Source organism: Podarcis pityusensis, assembly GCF_964106645.2.
Source record: "Podarcis pityusensis genome assembly, chromosome: 3".
Classification (NCBI taxonomy): Eukaryota; Metazoa; Chordata; class Lepidosauria; order Squamata; family Lacertidae; genus Podarcis; species Podarcis pityusensis.
The window spans coordinates 52,621,337-52,647,481 of record NC_138026.1 but is presented as its reverse complement, the minus strand read 5'-3'; the positions used below and the strand labels follow the sequence as shown (position 1 = coordinate 52,647,481).

At 39.1% G+C, this 26,145-nt stretch overlaps 2 protein-coding genes across 20 annotated transcripts in view; one reads left to right on the top strand and one right to left on the bottom strand.

Annotated features, from left to right (window-relative positions):
• LOC308474315 (uncharacterized protein) overlaps window positions 1–26,145 on the bottom strand; it is a 150,267-nt gene that overhangs the window by 37,774 nt on the left and 86,348 nt on the right. The gene's annotated exons all lie outside the window — the stretch shown is intronic.
• The window catches only part of HS3ST5 (heparan sulfate-glucosamine 3-sulfotransferase 5), a 141,093-nt gene that overhangs the window by 62,508 nt on the left and 52,440 nt on the right, over window positions 1–26,145 (top strand). Inside the window, exon 1 of one of the 7 annotated variants that reach the window (XM_081000424.1) lies at window positions 18,100–18,122. The exons of the other annotated variants lie outside the window; for them this stretch is intronic. The gene's annotated coding sequence lies outside the window, so the exon portion shown is untranslated. Of the gene's footprint in view, window positions 1–18,099; window positions 18,123–26,145 lie in introns of those variants that run through there. 7 annotated transcript variants of the gene reach the window in all.

Below are 26,145 nucleotides of genomic sequence, written 5' to 3'. Positions count from 1 at the left end.
ACAGAGGAAGTGCCATCCTGCTCTGCCACACCATCACCACCTTTTTGACAGTTAAATGAAATATAATAAGTGGCATAACAAGACTGTCAATAAACAGTGCAGTCCTAAATGTGTATACTCAGAAGTAAATTCTGTTGAGTTCAATGGGTGGGTATAGGGTTGCAGCCTTAGACAGAGGCACTGTTTCTGGGCAGTGTCATGGTGTATAGCCAGAGCTCTGAAAGGAGACTGTTCAATATAAATTAAGAAACAATAGAAAGAAATAAGGAACACTGTACAGTACCTCGGGTTAAGAACTTAATTTGTTCTGGAGGTCTGTTCTTAACCTGAAATTGTTCTTAACCTGAGATACCACTTTAGCTAATGGGGCCTCCTGCTGCCACTGCGCTGCTGCCGTGCGATTTCTGTTCTCACCCTGAAGCAAAGTTCTTAACCCGAGGTACTATTTCTGGGTTAGCGGAGTCTGTAACCTGAAGCGTCTGTAACCTGAAGCGTCTGTAACCCGAGGTACCACTGTACTGACTTGCAGACTTACATACCATGGCAAATTGCTGTAATGTTAATATAAATTTTATAGATAAATAAATGTGATGAAACAAATGTGAGATTAAAGGCAAGTGAGTTTAGTTCAATTATTTGGCTCCACAACACTTGATGTGTGACTTTTGATATCTCTCATGTATATCGTGACTGTGTGGGATCTTCTGCAGTGAAACATGAAGAAGGGTATCCTCACTTTTTGTACACACCCACATGCCCCAGCATTGACATATATGGGAAGAAAGTGGTGCCCATGTAGCATTTCCCTAGATGCTTCAAGGGCTCACTGACCTGCTAAAGCGAGCTTCTTTGTAGAGTGCACCTCTTCCATGCAGGCATCAAAGCAAAAAAAAAACAACAAAAAAACGCACACAAACAAGAAGAGATCAGAATTATGGGTGGCAGTAACTATACCTAAACTGGGATTGTGTCCAAACACAGGTGCATAAGGTCACAGGGCTGATCTCTGCAATTTAAAAATACAATATGAAGTAAATTTAAAGCAAATTATAGTAGCCAGAATAGGATGGATCCTAAAAATATGTTTTTCAAGTGTCAAAGGCTACAGTAAAGAGGTGCATCTTCAGCATATGGCAGAAACTATAGCATGAATGTCCCTAAGCTCCAGGGCTGGCCCATCCATGAGGAAAAGTGAGATGAATGCCTCATGCGGGAGGATCCACTGGAACAACAGATCCCAATGTCAAATTTTCTTCCCCTCTTGTTTCTGATGTAGTTCTTCCCTCATCCCTTCTTCCCTGGCAGGGAGGGAGACAGTATTGGGGGTGGGGGCAGCCTCAGGTGCCAAAATGTCTTGGGTCAGCCCTGCCAAACAAACCTCTGTAGGAAGGAAATTCTACAAATGAAGGTAGTGGAATCAATTCTAAACTATAGTTAATATTTAATTTCCTCTCTCCCCTGCCCCTTTGTCCATATTATTGAAATGACTACTGATGTAGAATGGCTTGATTCAAAGGTGGTTATTTTTAGTATTGTATCATTACTTACTCATGTTTATATCAAATTTTCATTTTCATTTTGATGCTTGTAATTACTGTTACTAGCTGATATTTTATACAGGGTTTTTATCATTTCCTTTCATCTTGGCCCTTTCATTATGCACATTTCAGCACTTAACATCAATACAAAGCAAAGAAAATGCTACAGTCTAAAGTCACTACAACAGAATAAGTTTAAATAAGAGGGTCAAGTCCTCTACGGTATAAATCAGCAGCAGGCCATCTACTACAATAGTTGTGGAGGCAGCTCGGGCCCTCATTAACTGGTATAATTATGTCATTATGAAATAACTGGTATTATGAAATTTATATAACTTTCTTAGGGTGTTATGCATTGAAGTTCTCACCCTGGCCACCAGGAGTATCGTGTATATAGTTTTCACTCAGGTCCACGTCAGTTACTTTAGGCGGGAAACCCTGGGTTGCTGTTGCTACAATGTTGACAGCTGGTTGCCTATAAAAGCAGGCCGGCTGAGCTGTTTGCTGTTCAGTTCTGTTCCAGCTTACAAATAAAGAGCTGCTTTGAAGAATAGCTGTGTCGTCTGCTATGTCTACCCCCTATTTAACATAGACATAAGTAAATATGAACTTTTTCCTCCAAGAGAGGTTTCTTGGCACTGACATATCCAAATCAATTTATCAAAAAACTACACAGAAATTATTAATGCTGTCTAGCAAAGGCTCAAGTTTTGCTCACCTTTAAATTGAAATGGAATCAAATTTCTACCCCATTAGTAATGGGAGCATTGATCTTCAGCTGTGGGTAAAGATCTGCTACTAGGTCACATCCTGATCTAAGGTGTGTCACAACAGCAGAACTACCACGATGCAAATACATGGTTAAAAAAGAAATATGTCTCCAAATGTAAACTTGAGTTAAAAGTGGGCCTTGGGTTGTAAAAGGTATAAGACTGCTGTGCTAGGACACTCAGGGCTGAAGTTCCGTGAGCCTTTGATATTGGCAAGGGCTCTAGAACATAGATTGCTTAGACGCCAGGCAATAAGGCCTCACTTCAGCTTCAGTAACATGTGACCCCCAAATTCAGGCTCCCTACAAACTGATGCCAAAGTTTTGTTCAAGTTTTGACCTCACTTCCCTTAGTTACTCTTTATTTTGCATTATTTTGGCAAGTTGTTTTGGTGCCATTAGCATGCCTTTGACAAGAGCCAATTAATGTGTTTGTTGTTTGATGTTAGGTATTTCCCCTCATAAGCATAGCTGCATAGCTTATGAAAGGAAGCATGACTCGTTCTAGGAATGGCTTTCTGCATTTTACTTCAGCTGGTCTGAAAGATGGCTGGACACGATTTGTAAGTGTTGTGGGGGCCTAACAGACTGACTTGATAGGTGCAGCCAAAGAGAAGAGGCAAGCTGTTAAGCCAGGTAGAAACAGAAGCAATTAACCCCTTGACTGAATGACTCAACTAGCTTTAAAACAGTGTGTGATCTCGGAAATCACTCTGTTATAAAGAGAGTGGGCCAAGGACTGTATATTTTGCCACACAAGCTGACCTAATACATTGTCTAGAAAGTTATTGGCTAGGACACATTCCTGCCTGGCTGCAGTTTTCTGCCAGTAGCTTTACATGGATTTCTATTTATTTTGTTTTTGCTTTCTTGCTGCTGCTTTTTTGTATTTTGAATGCTATGTTTTTGCTGACTTGATATTTTGCTTTTTATTACTTTTTCTGTTTTGTTATTAGCCACTTCATTTTTTTCTGAATAGAAAAGAGGATTATATCACATATAAAATCCAAAGAAAGTGTTAAAGTGTAAAATGACTTTCCTGCATGCAACTATTAATAGACATTTTCTGTTCTTTACAAGCAAAACTGTAGGCAAAACCTATAGACAGCACACCTTACGTGTTTCTAAGCCACCCAAAGAACTATATCTTATGGGACAGAATACAAATGTCATAAATAAATCATTTAAAATGAATGGGGGCATTAGGTGGGCTATCTTTTGACCATCCTAGTTTGAAAGTACATCCCCTTTGATTCACCTAATGCAGCCGCATCTTTAAAATATCCAATATACTGTTTGGAACATTTGGTGGTCTTGCACATGTGTACATTTGTGTACAAATTTTGGGAAGAGGTAATGAAGAACATTTCTGAAATAATAGGTGCACCAGTGTACCAGTGCCTTTAACCCCCAGTGTGTGTCCTTTGTAAATTTATGATTAGTCAAATACAGTAAAGACTTAATATGTAAACCTGTTATAATTTTTCTGTTAGTAGGGGCTTGTTTGACCATATTGCAGGGCTGAAAGGAGCCCTCCTTTCAGAAAAAGGGGGTTTTCTTCAAATATTTGTTTCAATAACATGTTTATTCTCATTTCTCAGAAATTGACTTACAACAAGGGTATCTCAGGGTGCAGGTAAACTTATGGATTTTGCCTCCATTTGCTGGCCATTTCTTACTTACAGGATCGGTCAATCACAGGGATGGCAAGTCTCAATGAAATATGGATTTGGCATTTATAATTTATTTTGTATTCTTTCTGTATCAGGTCCATTTTTGTAGTAACTTCTAATTCACTGTATAGTCTCTTGGGAATGTATTTTGTTATGTGAGGTAATGATGTGGCCCCTGTTTTTTGTTTGTTTTGTACTGCTTTTTCCCTGTCTTTTTTTTAACACCATGATAAAGTCTTGATTTTTCTTTTATTTTTAAAATAACCAGGATATATGCCTTATGTGCCCTGAGGGTCTGTATTTGGCTGGTTTGCTTCACTGTTTAATTGTGTGGGGTCAGTAGCATGTGCTGTTCTCAGACCCACTCAATTAGAACTGGGATTTTTGAGTGTGGCTCTTTTTGACTATGAGTTCTTCCATTACAAACATAACAGGTTCTTCATCTCTCTGTTTCATTTTTTTTTATTTCAACAATGAAAGATGTCCTGTAGTGTCTAAACAAGCAAATACATGCTCCACACCTACATAGTATACACATATATTAAATTGGTATTACAATAATGTCCATCAGCATTGCAAAGGCTTGCCACAGTCAAAGGAAGGAGAGCAGAGGGTCTCTTTTTAGAAAGGGAAAACAGCCTGTTATGTACAATTATCCCTGGAGGACCCAATCAAACCTTATCCAATTCAGCAGCTATTGCATATGCTTTCAATTTTTAATAAAGCCCTTTGAGACCGGAAACAATGTGCATAGACTGTATCTTGTGACTAGAGTATCATACCAAGTGGGTTTCTAGAGTTGTGTCTTGTCTTCTAGACTTTATTGTCTGGTGGGCAATCATTTCAATGAAAACAAAAGGCCACCAGACACTTATCTTCTCTAATGAGTTTTATACAACTTGCACAGTATTCAAATACATCACAATGTGAATTTCAAGAAGTGTACACTTATACTTCAGAGAGAAATTCCTAAATATTTCTGTCATCATTTGGAAGGATACCAGAAATTTTGGTCAGAAGTTGAGCAAGTTTTTGGAAAACTGAAGATGAGGAATGATAGCACACAGTATTCCAGTTGTGGTCCAACCAAGGCAGAACAGAGTGGTACTATTATTTCTCTTGATCTGGACACCGTACTTCTGTTGCTGCAGCTTCTGCTACATCACGCTGCTGACTCATGTTTATCTTCTGGTCTAGTAAGTCCTTTTCACATGTACTGCTGGCAGTTCTGATGCCACCCATCTTATAGCTGAAAACAAATATCCAGGCCTCCTCTGAACTCCTCTAGAGCAGCCCCTCTGTTTACTCTTCCAGACAGACTTCTGGGACTTTTTCAGAAGAGCTGTTGAGCATGCTCCACTATGGCAAAAAAAGGGAAGAGAGGTCAGTTGATAGACCCTCTGTTGGCTTTGAAATATATTCTCCTGCTGTTAATAATGAGGATAACAGCATGAGTTACACAACTGCCCTTGAAAATCCATTCCCCATTTTAATTAGTAAAGTATTTACCTTTGTTTAAGAACAGAATAAAATAAAGAAGCAGAAAGATCCACAATTGACTACAGATCCATAAGCAACTACAACTGGGAAAAGTTATTTTACCTAATAACTCCATATATTATATTGAGAAAGAGTTGATACTTAGGATGGAGCAGAGGAAGAGAAACAAATGTAAGCATTTACACTTAAACAAACACACACAAACAAACAAACACACTATTCTGCTATTGCTGTTTCTGCATAATTGTTTCTTTTGCTGTAGCAGCTTTTATGTCTCCTGAAAAGACAGGTTCTCTTCCCTACCCCTAAAATACCACATTTCTTTTCGTATTCTTCTATAGAAGTGCAGTAATGATCTTATTGTGCATAGCACTGTATTTAATAGTCAATTAAAATTCCTATTGAATTTTTAAAATGGGCTCAGGAACTTTTGAAGACTTTTTTTATTTAAAAAAAACTACTTGGAAGGCCGTACTGATAATTGTTACTAGTGTCCTATTCAAAACTACTTAGGAAAAGACAGATAGCCTGAGAAAATAAATGAAGGGGAGAGAAACTATTGTTAATTTTTCTTTTCTTCCTCCACTGCACCATTCATTCCCAGCATTGAATTTCTGATTTCTTTTGTCCTTATTTCATTGTATGTCTTGCCATGACTTGCCAGTGTATGTTTTGCATGCAATTTCATTGAATGCATTGCCATTTAAGAGCAGTGGGGGCTGAATGCATGATTTAATGTATAGACGAAGGGAATGGCTTTTTGTTTATTTGATAAATTACAATGCTGACACATTTTTAGAATAAAGGACAAACTCAGTTCTTTGTAGGGTTGGGCAAAGGGAAAGGAAATAAGTAGGGGAGAGTGTGGTATGTGCAAGGTCAAAGCCAACAAGCAGGTAAGCAGGCTTGGAAAACCATCTGTAAAGTGGGCAGGCTGAGTAAGCAAGTTCAAAGATGAGTTAAGTCTAAGATAGGGGTGTTTTTTCAGGGCTGCTTTGAAGTGATGATTGATAGATATATTGATTGATTATTGCAATAAAATGCAATGGCAGCACCATCTTGTCAGTGTGGTTTTATTCTGTTTGAAAAAGATAAGAATAATGATAATTTAGGGAGAAGTGTGGGAAGACGGGGATATGATAAATGATAGTTGATTTATAAAAGCCAGCAGAACTTGTTTCATATTCATTCTTACTAAGCTGAGAGTTATGAAATCTCAAGTGATGGTCAAGTCACCACTTGACACAGTATACTCCGCCAAGTCTTTATTTAAAAACCTGTGGTGAATTTATATTTTATCTGGAAATTTGTGCCATTGTCCAACTATTTTTTAATAATAAGTTATTCCCACTATCCAGCTTCAATATGGTTTACTCTCATCATCGTATTACAGAGATGGGGAACTTGTGCTGCTCCAGGTGTTGCTGGCTTTCAACTCCCATCATCCCTGTCCATTGGTCTTGCTGAGAACTGGAGTTCAACAAACATTTGAATGGCCACATGATCTAATTCCCTGCCCTCGTACTTTCTGCTATTTTCTCAACAGTGACTTTAGTAAAGAGAGTTTTCTTGATGGAAGGTTCTTAACATGTGAAAAACACTTTTGTGTGCTGAACCCAAGTACTTTATTATTACTTGATGCATTCCAAATCTTTTACCACATTTATTAAGTACTCCGCACAGTTCTTCATTGGAGGACTAACCATTGCAAAATAAGCCCACACTTCTATCTCCTGTGTCTTGCTAGACCTCTCTGGGAAGTTTGCATATGGCTTAGTTCCCCCCCCCCCCCAGCACCCTCACACATTGTTTCAGCACCCAAGGGTGTCATTTGTCAGGTTCTGCTATGCTGGAATAGTTTAATGTGGCCAAATATTCTCTGATGAGCTCTTTTCTTTTCCTGACCTTTGCTGAGCACAACTGTGAAAGTGCCTGGAGAGCTCCAGGCAGGACTCATTATTTACTGCATGTGGGCTTTGAAACCCACCTGAAGTTCAGGTGCCCTTTTCAACTTTACCAAAATAAGACACACACACCTTTCAGGCAATTGCATTGGTGATTTTTTTTTTTTTTTACATGAGGTCAAAAAGTTAGATTATTCTTTTTTTTGACATGAGGTCAAAAAGTTAGACTACGAGCACAATAGCTTAGTTTAATATAATTAAGTTCAGACAAGGTTGGGAGGGATTTCTTCAGAATAGCAATTCCACTGCTTAGCCAGACAGCCCACTAATTCAGCTTCCGACCATAACAACCATATATTTATTATTGTATTCTAGGTGTGTTAAATAAAGCTTTAGCTCAGAAGTAGGACTATGGTTACCAAAACAACAAAATGTGCAAAAAAGCTAAGGAGTCAAATGAAAACATTATCAAGCGTTTGGAGGACTTTCTGCTTTATTTGATTATTTTCTTCATTGAACTGTTGAACTCACTCAGCCTGCCTGTCTATGAAAATGTGGAGGGGGATATAGGTCTCCACTGCCCATTTTACTTGCTCATATGCTGCTAAATTTTAGTGTTTTCGTAAGTACGTTTTTTGGTATTATGAGAAAGGAGACAATCAAAGTAGCCACTACTGAATATTAGGGAACATGCACGTGAACCACACTGAACCATGCCACTTCTAGGAACTAAAAAGGAAGCTCTCAATTACAATCATATTGGCTGAAGCTTGAACTCAGTTGAACTCGGGATGCTTCCTTCAAACTACATAGATCCTTGTAAAATATATTGAGCTTTGATGAAAGATCTTCAGTCAGCTGATTTTCAACCTTTTAAATTAGAAATGCAAACAGTCTTGCAAAGAAGTGTGACCATATTAAGTTTTTTAAAAAAAAAATCAAAGGAAAGAACTATCAAGTCTTGATTACATCCCTCACTCTCTGATTTCCCTATACTGTATTAAACTGGCACAAACAATAAGTAAAAATTGAAAGCCTCCATATCACCTTATTTACTTGCCAGAGAAAGGAGGATCTGACAATTGCATGAGAGAGTGAGAAGATGATGCCATTGCTCCCACTGTGGAAAAAGTCTTAAAACATGGGTAGGCAAACTAAGGCCTGGGGGCCGGATGCGGCCCAATCGCCTTCTCAATCCGGCCTGCGGACGGTCCAGGAATCAGCATGTTTTTACATTAGTAGAAGGTGTCTTTTTATTTAAAATGCATCTCTGGGTTATTTGTGGGGCCTGCCTGATGCTGTTACATGAGTAGAATGTGTGCTTTTATTTAAAATGCATCTCTGGGTTATTTGTGGGGCATAGCAATTCGTTCATTATTATTTTTTCCCAAAATATAGTCTGCCCTCCCACAAGGTCTGAGGAACAGTGGACCGGCCCCCTGCTGAAAACGTTTGCTGACTCCTGTCTTGCCATCTCCCCTGTGTTTCCCCTGCACTACATTGCTGACCATTATGACATGTACGTTGGTGGTACAATCGCCATGTAAAGAGTGTGTGTGACATATACATTTTCTCACATACAAGGAACCAGTTTTTCTGATTCATGTTACAATGTTTAAATGTCATCCACACACCATATATTTGCTATGGGAAATGGCAATGTAGTACTTTTGAATCTGCAAAAATAATTCTGTTTGCTTTTGCAACATAAGCTACATAGGTTATCTTAGAAGATGGTATAAATATTAAACTGGAGTATACATTATTATCTTTATATACTAAAACAATACCAGAAGTTTTAGTGCAGTCACATGGCATGCAGTTTGTTTGATAGGCTGAGGTAACTGGAGGCAAGAGATTTAAAAAATATATATAAAATAGCATCTGCAATTTATTCTGTCCTTGTCTTTTTCAAATAGATAAAAAGTTATTATTAATCCCTCATGCAACTAGACTAGACTCTTACATTTGTGTTTTGAATTATGCATTTGTTGTTTATATCTTTTCCAGAATTTTGTTATTCTCCATGGTCTTCATGGTTAAAGAACCTGATTATGAAACATGTGGTACACTTCGTGCAAACTGAATAGAATATTTAATATTTTGGGCACAGCCTACCACAATGTCTTCTGTGTGCTGTGATATATTATGTTGTTACCGCTTCATCAGGAAGCCCCGGAAGGACAAAGGAAATTATGAAAACCTTCCAAGGGAAAAGAGTAGATTGCATTTGCAGCAAACTATGTATTTGCATTCAGCATGACACATGCTGTAGAATACCAGCCCTACCCTGAATAACTGATTAAATTTAGCTGCTGGCCCTACATGAAGGTGCATTTTAAGTCTCCTTTGTCCAGCTGTTGTTAATACTAAGTAATTTTCACAGATCAATGGCCTGCCTTTTATCCTGCTTTCGCAGTGGTGTTGCCAAATTACTGCCATGTTACTAGGGTTGCTTCTGTTACAAGGATAGCAATGTAGTGGCCTACAGATGTTGGATTCTAACTTCTATCACCCCTGACCATCGACTAAACTGACTGAAGCTAATGGAGCTTGGAGTTGAGCAACATCTGAAGGACATTCCTGTTCTATTATGTTTGTGGGGTCCAAATCATGAACACATTTCCTCATAACTCTGCACTCCTCATGAACATTGGAAAGGAATTATTCGGCTATGGTTCCTGCAATGCAGGGGGTTTGACTAGATGGCCCTCCAGGGCCCGCCCAACTCTACAATTCTATGAAAAAGTATTGTGTTTTGACAGTTTATCACTCTTGAAAATATGCTTACTCCTTTTAACCTCGGATCAGAAGGGAAGGTGACGGCTGATAGTTTTGCTATTGAAAACAGCAAAAGTTTCATTTGACTTCCTTCTCATCTGCTTATACAGCGGTACCTCGGGTTATATATGCTTCAGGTTACAGACTCCGCTAACCCAGAAATAGTGCTTCAGGTTAAGAACTTTGCTTCAGGATGAGAACAGAAATTGTGCTCGGGCGGCGCAGCAGCAGCAGCAGGAGGCCCCATTAGCTAAAGTGGTGCTTCAGGTTAAGAACGGACCTCCGGAACGAATTAAGTACGTAACCAGAGGTACCACTGTAATGAAAATGGGTATGATGATGTCACTACACGATGTATTTCTTGGCCATGCAGTGTCTGGAAATGGTGAAAGGAATGGAGAAAAGTTTCCATAACTATATATTATGGAAGAGCTCCAAGTCTGAGGGGGCCATAGACAAAGTGTTATTTTGTGCCCCCCCCCTTACATTAGTGGTCCCTTCTGGCTTACCTAGTGACAGTACCATGCAATTGCTTTCATGAACCAATTAATCCCAAAATAGCATTACTGTGATGCATTGTCGGAAATTAAAATGGCAGCTCCCAGAACCAGATTATTTGTAAAAGGAAGACATCATCAATGTATCCTACTTCTGTACTGAGGTCCCGGCAGCTACAAAGTATGTGGTTATACCAAACCGGCAATATGGGCAGAGAAAGAGGAATTCAGTGGGGGGGGGATACCATTTACATCAGCAAGTCTATGCTGGTGGTTTAGATTATGTTCTCTCTTATGATGCCTATATTACCTGTTACACTTTGGTACAGATGCTCAGATTTCTTGCCTCTGTCATGACACATGAGGTGCCTAGTCCTCCTGACTGGGTGGTGGAGTAGGGTAGTTTCACAGTTCGGTTCTGACTGACATTTTCAAACTAAAATATTCTACCATTATAGCAAGAGAACAATCAATTCAGTAGTTTCTTTCTGGAATTTGTACCAATCAAGTTTAAAAGGACTTCATTACTTGGCTATCGCTGCCAAATTTCAGATTATACACAGCATGCTTTTAGATGTGAACCAAGTAGTAAATCTGTGCTCACAACAAATTGGCTTGTAAACATGACACTGGCTATTTCTCTCCCACAAAAAATGAGCTACCACTCAGCAGGAAAAAGAAGCATGGTAAGTGGTAGTTGTCTGGGGGAAATACCTGGACAAAGATTTCTTCCACACTAGCAGTTTTCTCTGGAATTGCCATGGTTTGGTGACTTGCTTTTTTCAGGGAATTCAGCCAAAATTGTCAAATCATTGCAGTCCAGTGTTTTCTCTGTTCTCCTGTAATTTTTTTCCATCCCTGAGTTGTGACAATCTAGTTATTTATTTTTTGCAGTTGCAGCCTATCCACTTTGAATCATAGATATTTTCAGAGCTTCCATGCCTTTAGATTTCCCATTTGTTGGCCCTCCTTCCTGTTATTGCTGCCTGTTAATTGCGGTTTGGGAATAAGTGGCAAATAGCTTAACGTAAGAGCATAAGAATAGCCTGCTGTATCAGGCCAATGGCATATTTAGTTAAGTGTCCTGTTTCCACAGCGGCCAGACAGATACCTGTGGGAAACATGCAATAAGAACATGAACGCAAGGTCACATTCTCACCCTGAAGTTTGCAGAGATTGGTATTTTGAAACATTGCTGCTTACAATTGTGGAGGTAGAGCATATCCCGGTTGGCTAGTAGCCATTGATAATGCTCCCCCCCATGAATTTGTCTTATTCTCTTTTAAAGATCTCCAAGTTGGTGGCCATCACTGCCTGTGTGAAGAAGTACTTTCTTTTATCTATCCTCAGTCTTCATTCAGCTTCATTGAATGTCCACAAGTTCTGATGTTCTGAGAGGGAGAAAAACTTTTCTCTATCCACTTTCTCCCTGCCATGCATAATTTTATAAACTTCTATCATGTCTTGCGCATCTTTTCTCTGAACAAAAGTCCCAAATGCTGCAATCTTATGTTCTTAAATATTTTTTCTTTTCTTTTCTTACTCATGAGTAAAAGTTATAGAGGGATCTAGGCCATGGGAAAGGTGCTGCTTTAAATCATCTTTTTATTCCACCACCATCTATTTGAAAAACAGCAATGCTTCATGGGCAATAAGATGCTCTGGGTGAAAGCTGTTTTTTTAATACTGTGTGTTCCAAGTAAGTTCTAAATTTTAAGAAATCAAAGACTGTCTGTTGAGGGATCATAGCTAAAGCTAGAGTGTATTAAATCATAAGAACTTAAGAGCCCTGTCTAGATGTTCAAGGGAAGTCCACAATGCTGCTGCTCCTGGCTGCATAAAGCTGCAACCCAGCAGCACTTTGCAGAGAGCCCAGGGGTAGAGAAGATGCTGGGTGGACCAAAGTAGGCTGAATGACATCTGCACATTTGCATGTGCACATTTGCGTTTGCATCAGGGGGCATGGCCATGGAATTCTTAAGCCAGTGTCTTTGTTCATATAAAGACTTCTTTTGAAACATAGTTTGGTAAAATGCTAGCAAAGGTGACACCAGAGCGGGTAGAAATTTGATTTTAGATGTGGATAAACACTTTTGCATTCCTGTCTGACTCTGAAGGTTTTTGAATGGCACACTTACTATTAAAATGAATGAGATTTTCAAGTATTGAAGGTTGTGTCCTCATATTCCACTTCAGACATGCCAGAATACATAGCAACTCCCTGAATAAAATCGAAGAAACCACTGCAAAATCTACATGCTATTTGAAAACTTTACTGCCCACCAAAATGTATAGAATATACTTTTTTTTTAAAAAAAGTGCAAGAGCAAGGTGTTTTTTCCTGCAATAAAGTTGTTGACACTTCTATTCAATTTATTCAATCCCCATTATTTATGTTGCCCTTGAAATTGTTTTCTGCTACTTTCTTACATGATAGCCCCAGGACACCAATGAGAGTGAGATAAAATATCTCACTGAGCTTTCCCAGTGAAATATTTGAAAACAAAGTTTTAAAATGGAAAGCAGTAGATAACTCAGCTGAAGCAAGATCAATGAGGACTTGAGATAAAAAGAAATAAAATATGTGTATTTCATTTAAATGTTCCCACTATAGCCTGTAATGGTATTTTTTTATCTAGTGAAAATTACATTAAATCACTTGTGTAAGGTTCAAAACATCTGCTCTGTTTCTATCTACAAAAGACAATGGATTGAATTCTAACTTTTTGCTCCATGAGCAGGAGAGTTCTGCTCATGAAAGGGAACTTTCCATGAGTGTAAGGTCCCCCCATGGCAACAACTCTCCTTCTACGAATGGAGGAAACTCATTTTCTCTCTTCATCAAAGTTGCATGACATATACAGCTGCTGTGGCATTTTTCAAAAATGAAGCAGGGAACTTGGTAGCTTGTAGAGTTTGTAGATTTTATAAAACCAGCAGGATGTTTAACAGTGCATAAGAATCAATTTCCATAGGCAGCGAGACATGATGTTTGCTATGCTGGTATTTCAGATTTAATCAAATTTGTTAAGTGGATCAATTTTTAAAGCGTGGGTTTTACTATACTGTAATAGTGATTGGTTGTCTGAAAGTTTTATAAATGCTGTGTTGTCTGTGTCTTTGTGTGAGTCAGAGATAGGGAAGGGATTAGAAGGCTCCCCCCCTCCCTTTCTGCCTTAGCACTTCTATTGCATCAGGTTTGTTTTAGGTTGGCCACATATGCATCACCAAAATAGAAAGTAAATACGTCACCATTTTGGCATGTATTTGCATCAGATTTCCATGGACTAAGTTATATGTATAGATGCAAATTTAGAAATAATTAGTTTAAATTTAATAGGAAAAAATCACTACATCTCACTATAGTTGACTATGGGTGGTTTGTGTCCCTGCTCAGTACCCTGTTGATGGGCATCTTCAAGGACCTTCCTGCTCTTCTCTTATGCTTCTTTTTCTTTAAAATGGGCATTGAATAGACAGCCCTTTTAAACAGAAGATACCTTCAAACAGAGGACTACCTGCTCCAAACTAGGACATAGATGGGCGGACTTCAAGTTTTCAAGATCTAGTTTCCCGTCCTAGAACTCCAAGGCCCACCAGCTGCACTTGCGTGCCCAATATTGGCTGAGAAAGTGAGGTGGACATATAAATCCTCATACCAGTAATTTGTTTTTAGTGCAGGAACTGAGCTCACAGCCCTTTCAGTCCAGAAACTGTGGCTGGTGCATAACTCAGTGACCAGCTTGTTAATAGGAACTGAATGAGTTGACATATTACATCAATTCTGGCCTGGCTTCACTGGCTTGCAGAATGTTCCCGGATTGAAATTAAAGTGCTGATTTAAAGCTATAAACCCCTGCACAGTTCAGGACTCCAATACTTTATGGAATGCCTCCTCCCATGTGATCCATATGAGCCTACCCAAAGCCTGAGGTCATTTGCAGTTTTTGGTAGAAACTGAAAGACTGGTTGACAAGAAAGAGGAGAGTTCTTTTTCCATCAGTTTATGAGACACTTTTCCCAGAGAGACTCTGCTGTCTTTCACTATTTTCATGGACATTTTTAGAGGATTAATTTTCATGGCAATCATGCTTATTATTATTTGTTAAATTTCTATACTGCCCTTCATGTTTACAATATAAAAAGACAAAAATACATAACATAGTAACGCACGAAACAATAATCCTTCCTACCCATACACAGTTTCAAAGGCCATAGATTGTTTAATTAGCCAAAGCCCTGGTTATAGAGAAACATTTTCACATAGTGCCTAAAGATATGTAACAAAGATACCAGACAAGCTTCACTAGGGAGAGCATTCCATAAATGGGGAACCACCACAGAAAAGGCCTGTTCTCGTTTTGTCATCCTCTGGACCTCTTGTGGGAGGTGGGTCACATGAAGGATGGTCTCACATGATGGTCGCAGGGTCTGGGTCAGTTCATATGTTGTTGAGGAGAGGCAGAGTTTTTTATTGTTGTTTTCAGAATAAGCATATGACAACTTTTCAAGTTTTAAAAACTTGTGTGCAACTCTTGTATTTAAAATGTAACACTTTTTTATGTAAGTTCCCTTTAGACTTTCTTGAGTCAGGTGACTTAAAAATGAAAATGATGATGATGCCCTGAGCTCCTTAGAAGAATTACGGGATAAAAAATGAATGAATAAATAAATAAAATAATTCTGTTGCTTTCATCTTAAAAGAAAGCTTCCCGTGGAGATCTAGCTGGGAGGGCCAGACATACTGTTTAGTAACTAGACTTTTAATTACTCATGATGCACATACATTATTCTAATACAGTATTATTTTTCTGCTAGCCACATTGATACTTTTTGCAGCATATTTCCAATTAGCTTTGCTATCCTTTTTAAAGAGGCAGTGTGCCAGAAGATGTTCGTTGTTCTTCCTGCAGAACAGAATGATTGAGTTTGAGATTCTGAGTACTAAACTGTTTCAATTGCTTTATATTATATATTTCTCATACACCATTAAGATGACAGTGAATTCCCACAGCAACTTTCACAATTACATATATATGAAAATGTTATTGATTCACAGCAGTATATAGCTGGTTTTCCTGTTTCTGTTCCACATATAAATGACTTTCCAAGGAGAAGCCAATTCTGAATTTTAATCAGCTGTCAGAATACTGGTGATTATAAAGAATCAAATGAAATTCAGAGTGCAGTATTGTGCTGAAAGCAAGGTATGTGAAAATGAAATTAGCCATCTCTTCTTTTTCTTAGATTCTGCAAACATTGCAAACCATAAATGTTTCCCTTTTACAATTTTCTTTGATGCAGCTCAAATGCACATCTTTGCAGGCCCCCTAATATCTGCCAGTAATCTCAGTCAAACTAGATTTGATGAGGCAGCTATGCAGATTTTATTCACATCTGTCCCATTTACATATAAAGCAGGGTAGGTGGCAGCTTTTTTTATTTACATGGTGTAGATCTAAAACCAATCCCCTCCCCTGACTTACCTTATTGCTCCAATTTCCTCAAGCCATTTTCTCCCAGCCCAGTTCACTTCTGATATTGAAGTGATTCATCCAATGCAGAGCAGCAAGGTGAGGCACGTTCCATTTCATGCATAAAACAGAACATCCTCCCATACACTGCATAAGGGAATAGGGCAGACATATGAGTAAATATATGTGGCTGCCCCATTAAGTCTAGCTTGTCCCTATCTATGCACTAAAGTTTGACCAAACTGCGGGAGGCAGTGGAAAACAGGGGTGCCTGGCGTGCTCTGGTCCATGGGGTCATGAAGAGTCGGACATGACTAAATGACTAAACAACAACAACAATGCACTAAAGATGTTTACTTGGAAGTAAGTCCTATTTATTTCAATGGAGCTCACTTGAAAAGCAATCCAGCACTGCCAGTGGAGTTAGGTGGAGCAACACACCTATCACATCCAATTCTGGGCAGCGCAGTGGAATATGGTGGTGGTGGTGGATTGCTTTGCAAGTGAGCTTAATAGTTAAATCTTAAGTGCAATTGATGAATAGAGTTCAGGAGGCTTGCTGGTGGATGGGGGGCTTAACGAAACAGCTGATAGATGAGGTAAAATTCCAACATGGTAAAGCACAACACTATGGAAAAGCAGCTCTGCCCGTTCTTTGACAGGTTGAGATTCACATGTTTATTTTATTCTTCTTGATTTATTCTGAATCAACCCTGTATGTTTGTACACATAAAAGTGCATTTTGTATGGAAAGTACATTATAAGGTTCAGCAAAAAATATTCTGTATTTTTATGCTCCAGAAGCGCAACTCACAAAAGATGCCTCTGTGACTGTGTAAAAATGGATTCTTGTCAAACAGAGTAACTACCCTAATAATGTGATGATACGGCTGGCTCTACTGCCAGACTCCACTATGGCAAGAGCAACATAATTATATGAGAAGCAACAATTCCCTTATCTGTCATTAACATGTGTTGCTGCTAACTATATTTCGGCATGGCTGAAGATGAAGCACAAAATTAAAATTTAAACCTAGTTCCTCCGCACATGGTTTTCACACTTTCTGGAGCTGCCAAAATAGACTGGGAGGTGGTAATATTTGTGGACCAATCAATTATCACCAAGATAATCGTGCCACCAATTTTTGTTTCATGGATGTTTCTTCATTTCAATAAAATTAATAATATGTAGTTCCTACATTTCTGTTATGTTTCTTTTGGGATTTTATTCAGAGCTCACTGCTACAGAATAGAATGTTAAAATGATGGAGCTATTTATTTATTTTTCAAAAAAAGGTCAATACAGTTTTAACATTATTACCATAGAAATTTTGGAGCTTAACAAGAAATTTGGTTTCCTGGAATACAAATGCTGTGGTTTCTATACCTGCCAAAAGTCCAATCAGGTTAGCAAATAAGAACTATCAGAGTCAGAAGCTGTTTCGTTGGTTCATTAGCAGATATATCAGCTCCAAGGTGACATTAATCTAGGCCCAATAAGGAAAATTGAATAAAGAATCCTGCTATTAAGATATACCTTGGAAGGTGCATAGTAAAGACCACATTATTTTATTCTAAATTAATTGAAGTGGAATAATTATTATCTGCATCCAAATTTATCAAGAAGAATTATAACCCCACACTTACATATACACTGAAATAGTGGGGAAGTCCTCCTTGTAACCTTGTTCTTTATATATAGGAAAGTAGATCATGAGACAACAAACAAGAGATGGATTATCTTGTAGCTTTTAAGGTTTTTCTTGTAAGAGATAGTCATGAAATCCCACATTACGTAAGTTGCTTACATAAAACCAGATAATGCAATGATTGACCAAAGTGGATAAAATACCAGCATTCTTAGGAAATGTTCATGTCAATCTTCAAACCACACCCTTCAGATGACTTACACTGACTTTAACAAAACTTCTCTGCAGCCAGAATTCTGAGGACCATAGCAACTGACATACAAAAACTACAATGAAGGTAATTATAAACAACTAATTTATTTTTTAAAATTACAAAATGGTGAAGATGTCTAGAGGAACGAGAAGAAAACAATACATATAGATAATGTAGGACCAAAAGAAGTGACTTTAACTATTCTGGCCCAAATATAGTAAGTGTTGATCCATGTCAGGTTTCCACTGACACATTATCACCCCTGCAGAATTTTTATAATATCCACCAAATATATGTGCTGTATCACAGAAGATGCAAATCATAAAGCTGCTCAAAAAGTGCCCAAGAACTCCAGGCTCAAATATGGTGTGTGGCAAAATACAATTACTTTGCCTCCCGTATGCCCTCATAAAGTAATGGTAATTTTAGGGATTTTTTTTAAGGTTCATGTGTGGTGGGGTTCACCATAGCTGGTGGCAGCAGTAGAGACAGTCCTTTAATTAAAACTCCCCTGTCCTACTTTATAAGCTGGCCAAATGCAGCACTGAAATAGCCACTGAAAAAAGTCCCTCCGCCCCCAAAGTTGAAAAAGCTTTACATAAAATTCAAAAAAGTAACAATAGCATACAAACCCTTTTTTTAAAAAAATATCATCCACCTAAAAAACAAAGCAAAAACTATCATATTCCTTCAAATTCTCCTCTGAACAGGATGGTGGGTGGTGGAGCATTATCATAGCCCTAGAAACCTACTAATTTCAATGAGTATTTCTGAAGGGGGAAAAATACACAAGTATTTCTGCAACATAGTAACATCCTAGGTTTTTGAATATTAGAGTGGTGAGATAGAGGTTTCATTAAAAAAACGATCAGCTAAAACAACAAAGAAGCCAGATTGCTTTCTAAGTCTTTTGAAGATCAAAGCTTTAAATATAATTTAGATGCAGTTTCATAAATAATGAATGTTCAAGTGACTGTGGCAGCATTCAGAAACTGTACATGATAATTATATTAAAATTAAACATAAGCAAACACGTTTTAAAATAGCTGTTTTCATTGACTATATGACCCAAGAGGCAGTCAACCACAAGAAGCAGATATAACTAGGATTATATTAATCTTGCTTAGGTCACTTTGGTACAGGATTCATTGCGAGTCTTATTTGGCACTAAAATAAAAAGGCGAACGTTTCTCATATTAAGTAACGGATAATGTATAAATACTTCTCATGTCAGTATTTTAAATTTGCTGCTGAAATTCAACACATAATGGTAAGAAATGTACTCTTGGAATTTTGAAAGTGGTTCCTCAAATGAACATTGTATGACGACTATGGCCTCACAGTATGAAGGAAATGGAAAGTTAACTTTTCTCTCTCTCTCATTGGGTCATATGTGTGCATTGAGCCAAAGAACTGAAAGGGAAATCTATGCACATTCAGCTTCCACTCACCATGTGAAGTCTGTCTGAGAAGATCTCCCTCTGTCTTGCTCTTTCGTGGTGTTTCACCATACAGCAAAAACCTTTAGACAGGTGTTTGTTTCATAAGTTTTTTAATACTCCAGCTGCGATGAGACCCTGCTCCCGTTCTTTAATGCGTGAAAGACTGGTTTATGAAGAGGGATATGCTGTGGCTTTGATGGTGTTTTAAAATTAACCAGGAACAATCAACAGTATCAATAGCTACTAGCTATGCTGGCTATAGAGAACCATGTTCAAAGGCAGTATAACAATGAATATCAGTTGCTGAGTGCAAACACTGGGAACTATATTGCTTTCATAACCTGCTTGGGTGGCTTCCTTGATGCATCTGGCTGGCCTTTGTTATAAATGTTATGTACTGAAGATCTCACCCTGGGCCAGCAGGGGGATACTGTAGATAGTTTTCACTCAGGTCCACATATGCAAATAAGGGATCGAAAGTGACGTTCAGTGATTGGATAGTTACAGAAAATGGTTACTGTTGTGTTCTAGTGGAGCTCTATATAAGCAGGCTGGCTGAACCCTTCAGTTCAGTTCAGTTCTGGCCTGTGAATAAACAAGAGCTGTTTGAAGAATCGCTGTGTCGTCTGATATGTTCACCCACAACTTAACAATAAACAAGATGCTGGGCAAAATTAACCCTTGGTTTGAACTCTTGCGTTCTTATGAGTCCCTCCTTCTGAATATCCCCTGATAGGCTTACACGCTCCATTGTGGGCTGGAATTTACTTCCTGCAGAACCCCTTTCTGCCTCAGAAAGGATATTTTGCAGTGAAGGGCAAGATTTTAAAATGCCAGATGAAGGAACAGGACTGTCCAGCAGCCTCATTCCGTCTCCCCGTCACTTCCAGCATGCAGATTACTATCTTTATGCACAGCAGCTATGCTGGGTATAGAGCCTAATGGGGAGATGCCTCCCCGATTGTCCTGTGTAAGGTCCAGAAAGTCCTTTAAAATGCCTCTCTGTGATGCAGCACAAAAATGGAGGGATAGTGTGTAGAAAATGGTTTATTGACCCTGTGTGAGGGAAGGAATTTTGCACATGACATTGTTGTGAATTTAAAATAAATAAACAGAAGTTATTTATTGGCCCGACATATTTCAAGTCTCACGACTTTCCCTCCAGGGCAACTGGTTTAATCCATTCAGAGGATTGAAGACTGTCCTACTAACCCTGTGAATGGATTAAACCAGTTCTCCTGAAGCAGGACTGCAATATTTGATGCATGATTGACCAAAAAATAATAATTCAGTGCACGGTTGTGATCTTCTCTTTCTCAGATTTTGTGTTGATGCCTTACCTTCGCCCCTTTCCCTATGACAGAGCATGTCAACACAGCAGTAGTTCGTCCAGTGTAGCAGCAGTCTGTGTGTGTTGCAATCCTGCTGACTCTAGAAGGAGCTTTTCTGCCTTCGGTGAATGTAAGGCAGGAAGACAGCAAAATATACCTTTAGATTTTTGTTGACCATAATCAAACCTTGGCAGCGTATGCTGAACTAAGCGGTTGTGTTAAGTGGCCAACTGCTACAAAAATATTATTCCTAGATTATTTTTTGCATGTGTGTTCTACGTTTGACACCATGCAGCTGATGCTTGGACCAGTATAAGTGAACAAAAAAACATGTAAAACATGCATTTGAAAAATGTGGGGAAAGGTCATGAATTTGGCCTTCTCCCCTTTTTCTTTGTCATTTTTTGGGGTGGAATATAAGGAAGGAAGGGGAATACAAATAAATATTTCACTTTGTAAGAAGTATATGTTAAAAGGTCAGTCAGGTTAATCTCCCTTTTCACAATAATGAGAAATTAATACATAAGTCATCCGTATTTTATCTACTAGGCATTCAGTAATGTCATTGAGAGCCTCAAGCTGCAGGAATCTTTGGCAAAGCACTATTGATGCAGTCCTCTCTGCACAATGACTCTATCAATATATTTGCCTTTCCTTCAATAACATGAGCGTTAAATGTGACATTTACCACTACAACAACTACTACTACTAATAATAATAATAATGTTTATACCCCGCCCATCTGACTGGGTATTAACTTCCCTGAACAGGGCTGCTTCAGATGTTGACGCCAGACCTTCAAATGTCACAAACCACCAACCACCTGCATTAAAATGGGATTGCAAATGCCTGTGAGACTGATGAGATGTGTCAAAATGCCATTCCTTTCAGAATCGATGTATGAGGGGAAAGATGGCTGCCACTATAGAGCCATACAGCCGTTAAGGCTGAAATGCTATGCACAGTTAGCTGAGTTCCATCAAACCCAAGAGGCCTTATTCTGAGTGGATATACCTAGAAAAGCTAACTGTTAAGTTACCCTTTGCCTAAATCACTTTCATCTAGTGGGTATTGGGATGCACACTATGATCTTTCCTCTCTACAGATGCAGCCATCAAGCGTTGTGAATACTAGTGTTTCTCCTACACTCGGAGGGACAGATAGCAGCACATTTCCTCTTCATGCCTGCATTTCAAGCAACCCTGGAAAATGAGCTCTGCACGCTCATTTCCCCAATTTCATGCTTTTCCCCATTCATCATGAGCAATTGAACACCAGGAAATTATATAATCCCATTGTTCTTGCTGGAGTTATGAAATTCCATCAGTCCGTTACTGATGGAGAAACAGTAAGAGCTGTATTTAATAAAATAATGAGTTCCAAGGAAATGTAACTATAAATATGAAGCTGCCTTATACTGAATCAGACCACTGATCCATCTAACCTAGTACATCTGCTCTTATTGATAGTGGTTCTCCAAGGGCTCAGGCAGCAACCTTTCCCACTAAGAGCCTTGTCTTGCAGAAACAAAAGATGGCGGGAGCATCAACATCCAATTAATACTACAGCAGATCACAAGTATAGTAATATGGAGGTTCAACAAAAACATAATAGTAAATCTCCAAAGTGGTAAGAGATATTGGGGGCCTCCTGGTACATAAGCTAGATTTGGCTTCTTTGAAGGTTACTGGGGGTTGATGGGAATTTTGGTGATATAGGATACACACACACACACACATCTATACTAGGGATATGCATTGGCCAAGTGTGAGAGCGTGGGTGAATAACTTGGTGAATCGGGGTGATCATAGAATCATAGAATCATAGAGTTGGAAGAGACCACAAGTGCCATCGAGTCCAACCCCCTGCCAAGCAGGAAACACCATCAGAGCACTCCTGACATATGGTTGTCAAGCCTCTGCTTAAAGACCTCCAAAGAAGGAGACTCCACCACACTCCTTGGCAGCAAATTCCACTGTCGAACAGCTCTTACTGTCTCTTCCACATTCATGGGTTGAAATGTGATTAAGCATTTCCATACATTGAAATGAATGGCTCTACTTCCATTCAAATGGATTCCACTTGAGAATCTGTGATGTTTGCTCTGTGATGTTTTATTTACACATACAAGTCATCAATTATCACTGCAGACATCAAGTAAGGAGCATGCATGTGCAAGCCATTCCTTGGTCTCACCCTCCTACACTTCACACTCACCATATTCTAGAATTGGTGAGTTGACTCTCAGAATAGATATCAGACAGGGAAATATTGTGGGGGGTGGGGGAGAGGAAAGATGTGGCTCAGCAATGGCATCATGTGTTATTTTAATCTAAATTGTTTGCATATGAAACACCTTTCAGCATTCTGTGCCTAGGCTTTGCTATGGGAACAATTGAGATCATGGGTAGAATTCAGCGTAGTCTGTCAGCAAACACATTTCTACCTGCCTGGCAAAACTTCGCCTGCAGGGGAAGAGAAGGGAGAATGACCCATTGCGCTAGCAGGAGTCCTTGTGCTGGCTTCTACTAGGATGAATCCGGTGAATAATTTTTGTTACACTTTTTTTAATATATCTGACCCAGTTCATGTATGTATGATATCATTTGGCACTTTCATATGCAAACAGTATAGGCCAAAAATCCTGATAGTGCTGAACCACATCTCTCTCCACCCACCCCTATATTTCTGTGCTATCATGCAGTTTGTGATAAGATATGGTTGTGTTGTCATTTCCACATCCCAGCTCCACTCCATTTCATTGGCTACTGGTTTTAGGGGTTGAGGAAGTACTAATCCATTGTCATACTCCTAGTCCTTGAGCTCCATATTTTCTATTGATAAGTAACATAGCATTTCACTAGTAGTTTTCTTTTAAAATAATTTTCTTTTGTATGCTTCAAATCCTTCTTCCTCACATCTCCTTTCCATACATGTCAACAGCTGAACTGCGTAGGTTTTTTTTATAGCAATGTTAATATAGGCCTTCTGATGTACCACAGTGCTATCAGATTCAATATGTTAGCTGTGACTTTCAGGCAGTTTCCAACTTTGCAGATCTTTTTTCAAAGAAAAAGGTTCTAAGTTCAAGCAGTCATCAAGCATATGCTCCAGCAATTACCAGAATGACAACCCTGTCATACAAGAAAATGAGCGACAATAGTTGCTATGGGTTTCCTAGCTCACCTAATCGGATTTCTTCAGAGCCCATATAATTATTGTCATTAGGCTGAGCTTCAAATGGCATGACAGATTTATTTAAAAGCTAAAAATAATGTCCAACAGCAGATCATTCTATTATTTCCTTTCTTCCCCTTCAGAATACCTGTGCAGAGACACTCAGGCAACATCACTGTAAAATTGTTCAGAAATCAGTGTGATATTTTGGAAACAGGCTGGTTGACCTAATTCTGAGTTATAGCATGGAAAAGGAAGCTCACTAAGAGAGGATGTGAGTATCTGTCTCCTTTTCTCCCTATGTCCCTCCAGGAAGGAGATGAATAGGTATGGTGAAGAGGTTTTCTTAAACAAATACACAAAGTGGAGGACTATAGTCAAACATTTGGCTGGTAAATTTTCATCAGTGTGTGAAACTTAGCACCATCCAGCTACAAACCACCACTTTGTTCATCCTGGGGTAGAGTCTCTGAGCATTAAGGGGGGGATCTTTTGTGTATCTAGATGTCGGAATCTGATGTCAAAATAAAGGCATTCCTTCAGGGAGTGAAAGGGAATTCTGTAGCCAAAGAAATGGGGCAGGGGACAAGAACTGCAAGTCACAGAATCATAAAATCATAGAATTGTAGAGTTCGAAGGGATCAAAAGGACCTTATAGTCCACGAGTGCCCGACATTCATCTACAGAACTGTAAACAACTAAAGCTACAATCATATACATTTATTTGGGAGAAAGCTTCACTGAACTGAGTGGCACATATTTGCTCATAAAAATGCATAGGATCAGGCTGTGTGTCACAAGCAGCATTTGAAAATTCTTTACTGGGAAGGCAGAGAGAGAGAGAGAGAGAGAGAGAGAGAGAGAGAGAGAGAGAGAGAGAGCGCCAGTGAATACCATTGTCAGCAAATCCTAGGAGTCTGAAAGAGAGCAGGAGGGTCTCAAAGCAGTGACAGGAGAGGGGATTCACATGAAAGATGTGTGTTTAAAAGGCCAATGGAGTAAACAGTAACAGTTTCCTTTTATAAAAGAAATTTAGAATGCATTGCACTGCTGAAATTGACATGAATGCTTGCCTTATAGATAAGGCAATCGTTTTGTGCTACTAGAGACAGAGGTACAGGTGGGTTGGTAATGTAGAAAGGCAGGGTTACATGCCTTATCATGGGATTTCATCACAGTCTAGTAACAGGACAGTATGGACCAGTATTCAGGAGAGGCGAAGGTCCCTTCTGCATTAGCTAAAGGAGTGTGTGGTGATATTTAAACTGGAAAATGAACCACTTGAGGGTGGCACTAATTAACTGAAACATGGTTATAATTAACTGAAGATTCCCATGTGATTATTAAAGCATTTTAAAATGCATGTGTGATTTTAGCCATAATTTTCTCTCTCTAGGTGTTTAAATCAGCATAGCAGGGATAGTATTATCACCAGTGACTACTGTTGTGCAGGAGTCACTCATATTTAAACTCAGCATAGAACTTCTACTGCTTTCCATTGCCACTGCTCACAACCATTTCACCTCTGTGCTCATGCATGTACCTTCATGCACCTGACAAATTAAGACTAACAAGAATATGGTGACAAAAACCTCCATGATTGTCTCCCCTGGCCATGGCACACACTGGTCCCATTTCTGCCTCCCCCACAGAAACAGAATGTCTGAAGTCAGCCTATGTGTACCATTTCCTCAGTTTAGGCTCAGTCAGTCAACTGATTCTTCAAATATTTTTCTTGTATTTTACATGTAGGCCAACTCCAGACATGCAGAGGTGTGGCCTCACTGCACTGGATAAGTCAGTAAATATCATCTGAACTAGTCTACTGAGTTTGGAAGGAGAGTGCAGAAGAGAGGATTGTCACTTCTGAAGCATGGTCTGCTGTGGGTTGGGCCATAGGCTAAGGGCATTTCTAGGACTACTGTGTAACAGGTAACTGGAGCTCTGAATCAGAGCACCAACGACTCACTAACCACATGTTCAAGATATGATCAGAGGCAGATTTAGGGGAGCACAACTAATTTGGTGACGCTAAGATTGGAGCCCTGCAGGCACCACAGGGGATGCCATGCCTATGATTTAGAAAGGAGTGCAAGAGGTGGTCGGCACCAAATTTTGCTGTCCCACAAGGGTGCCAATGAAATGTGAGACTCCGGG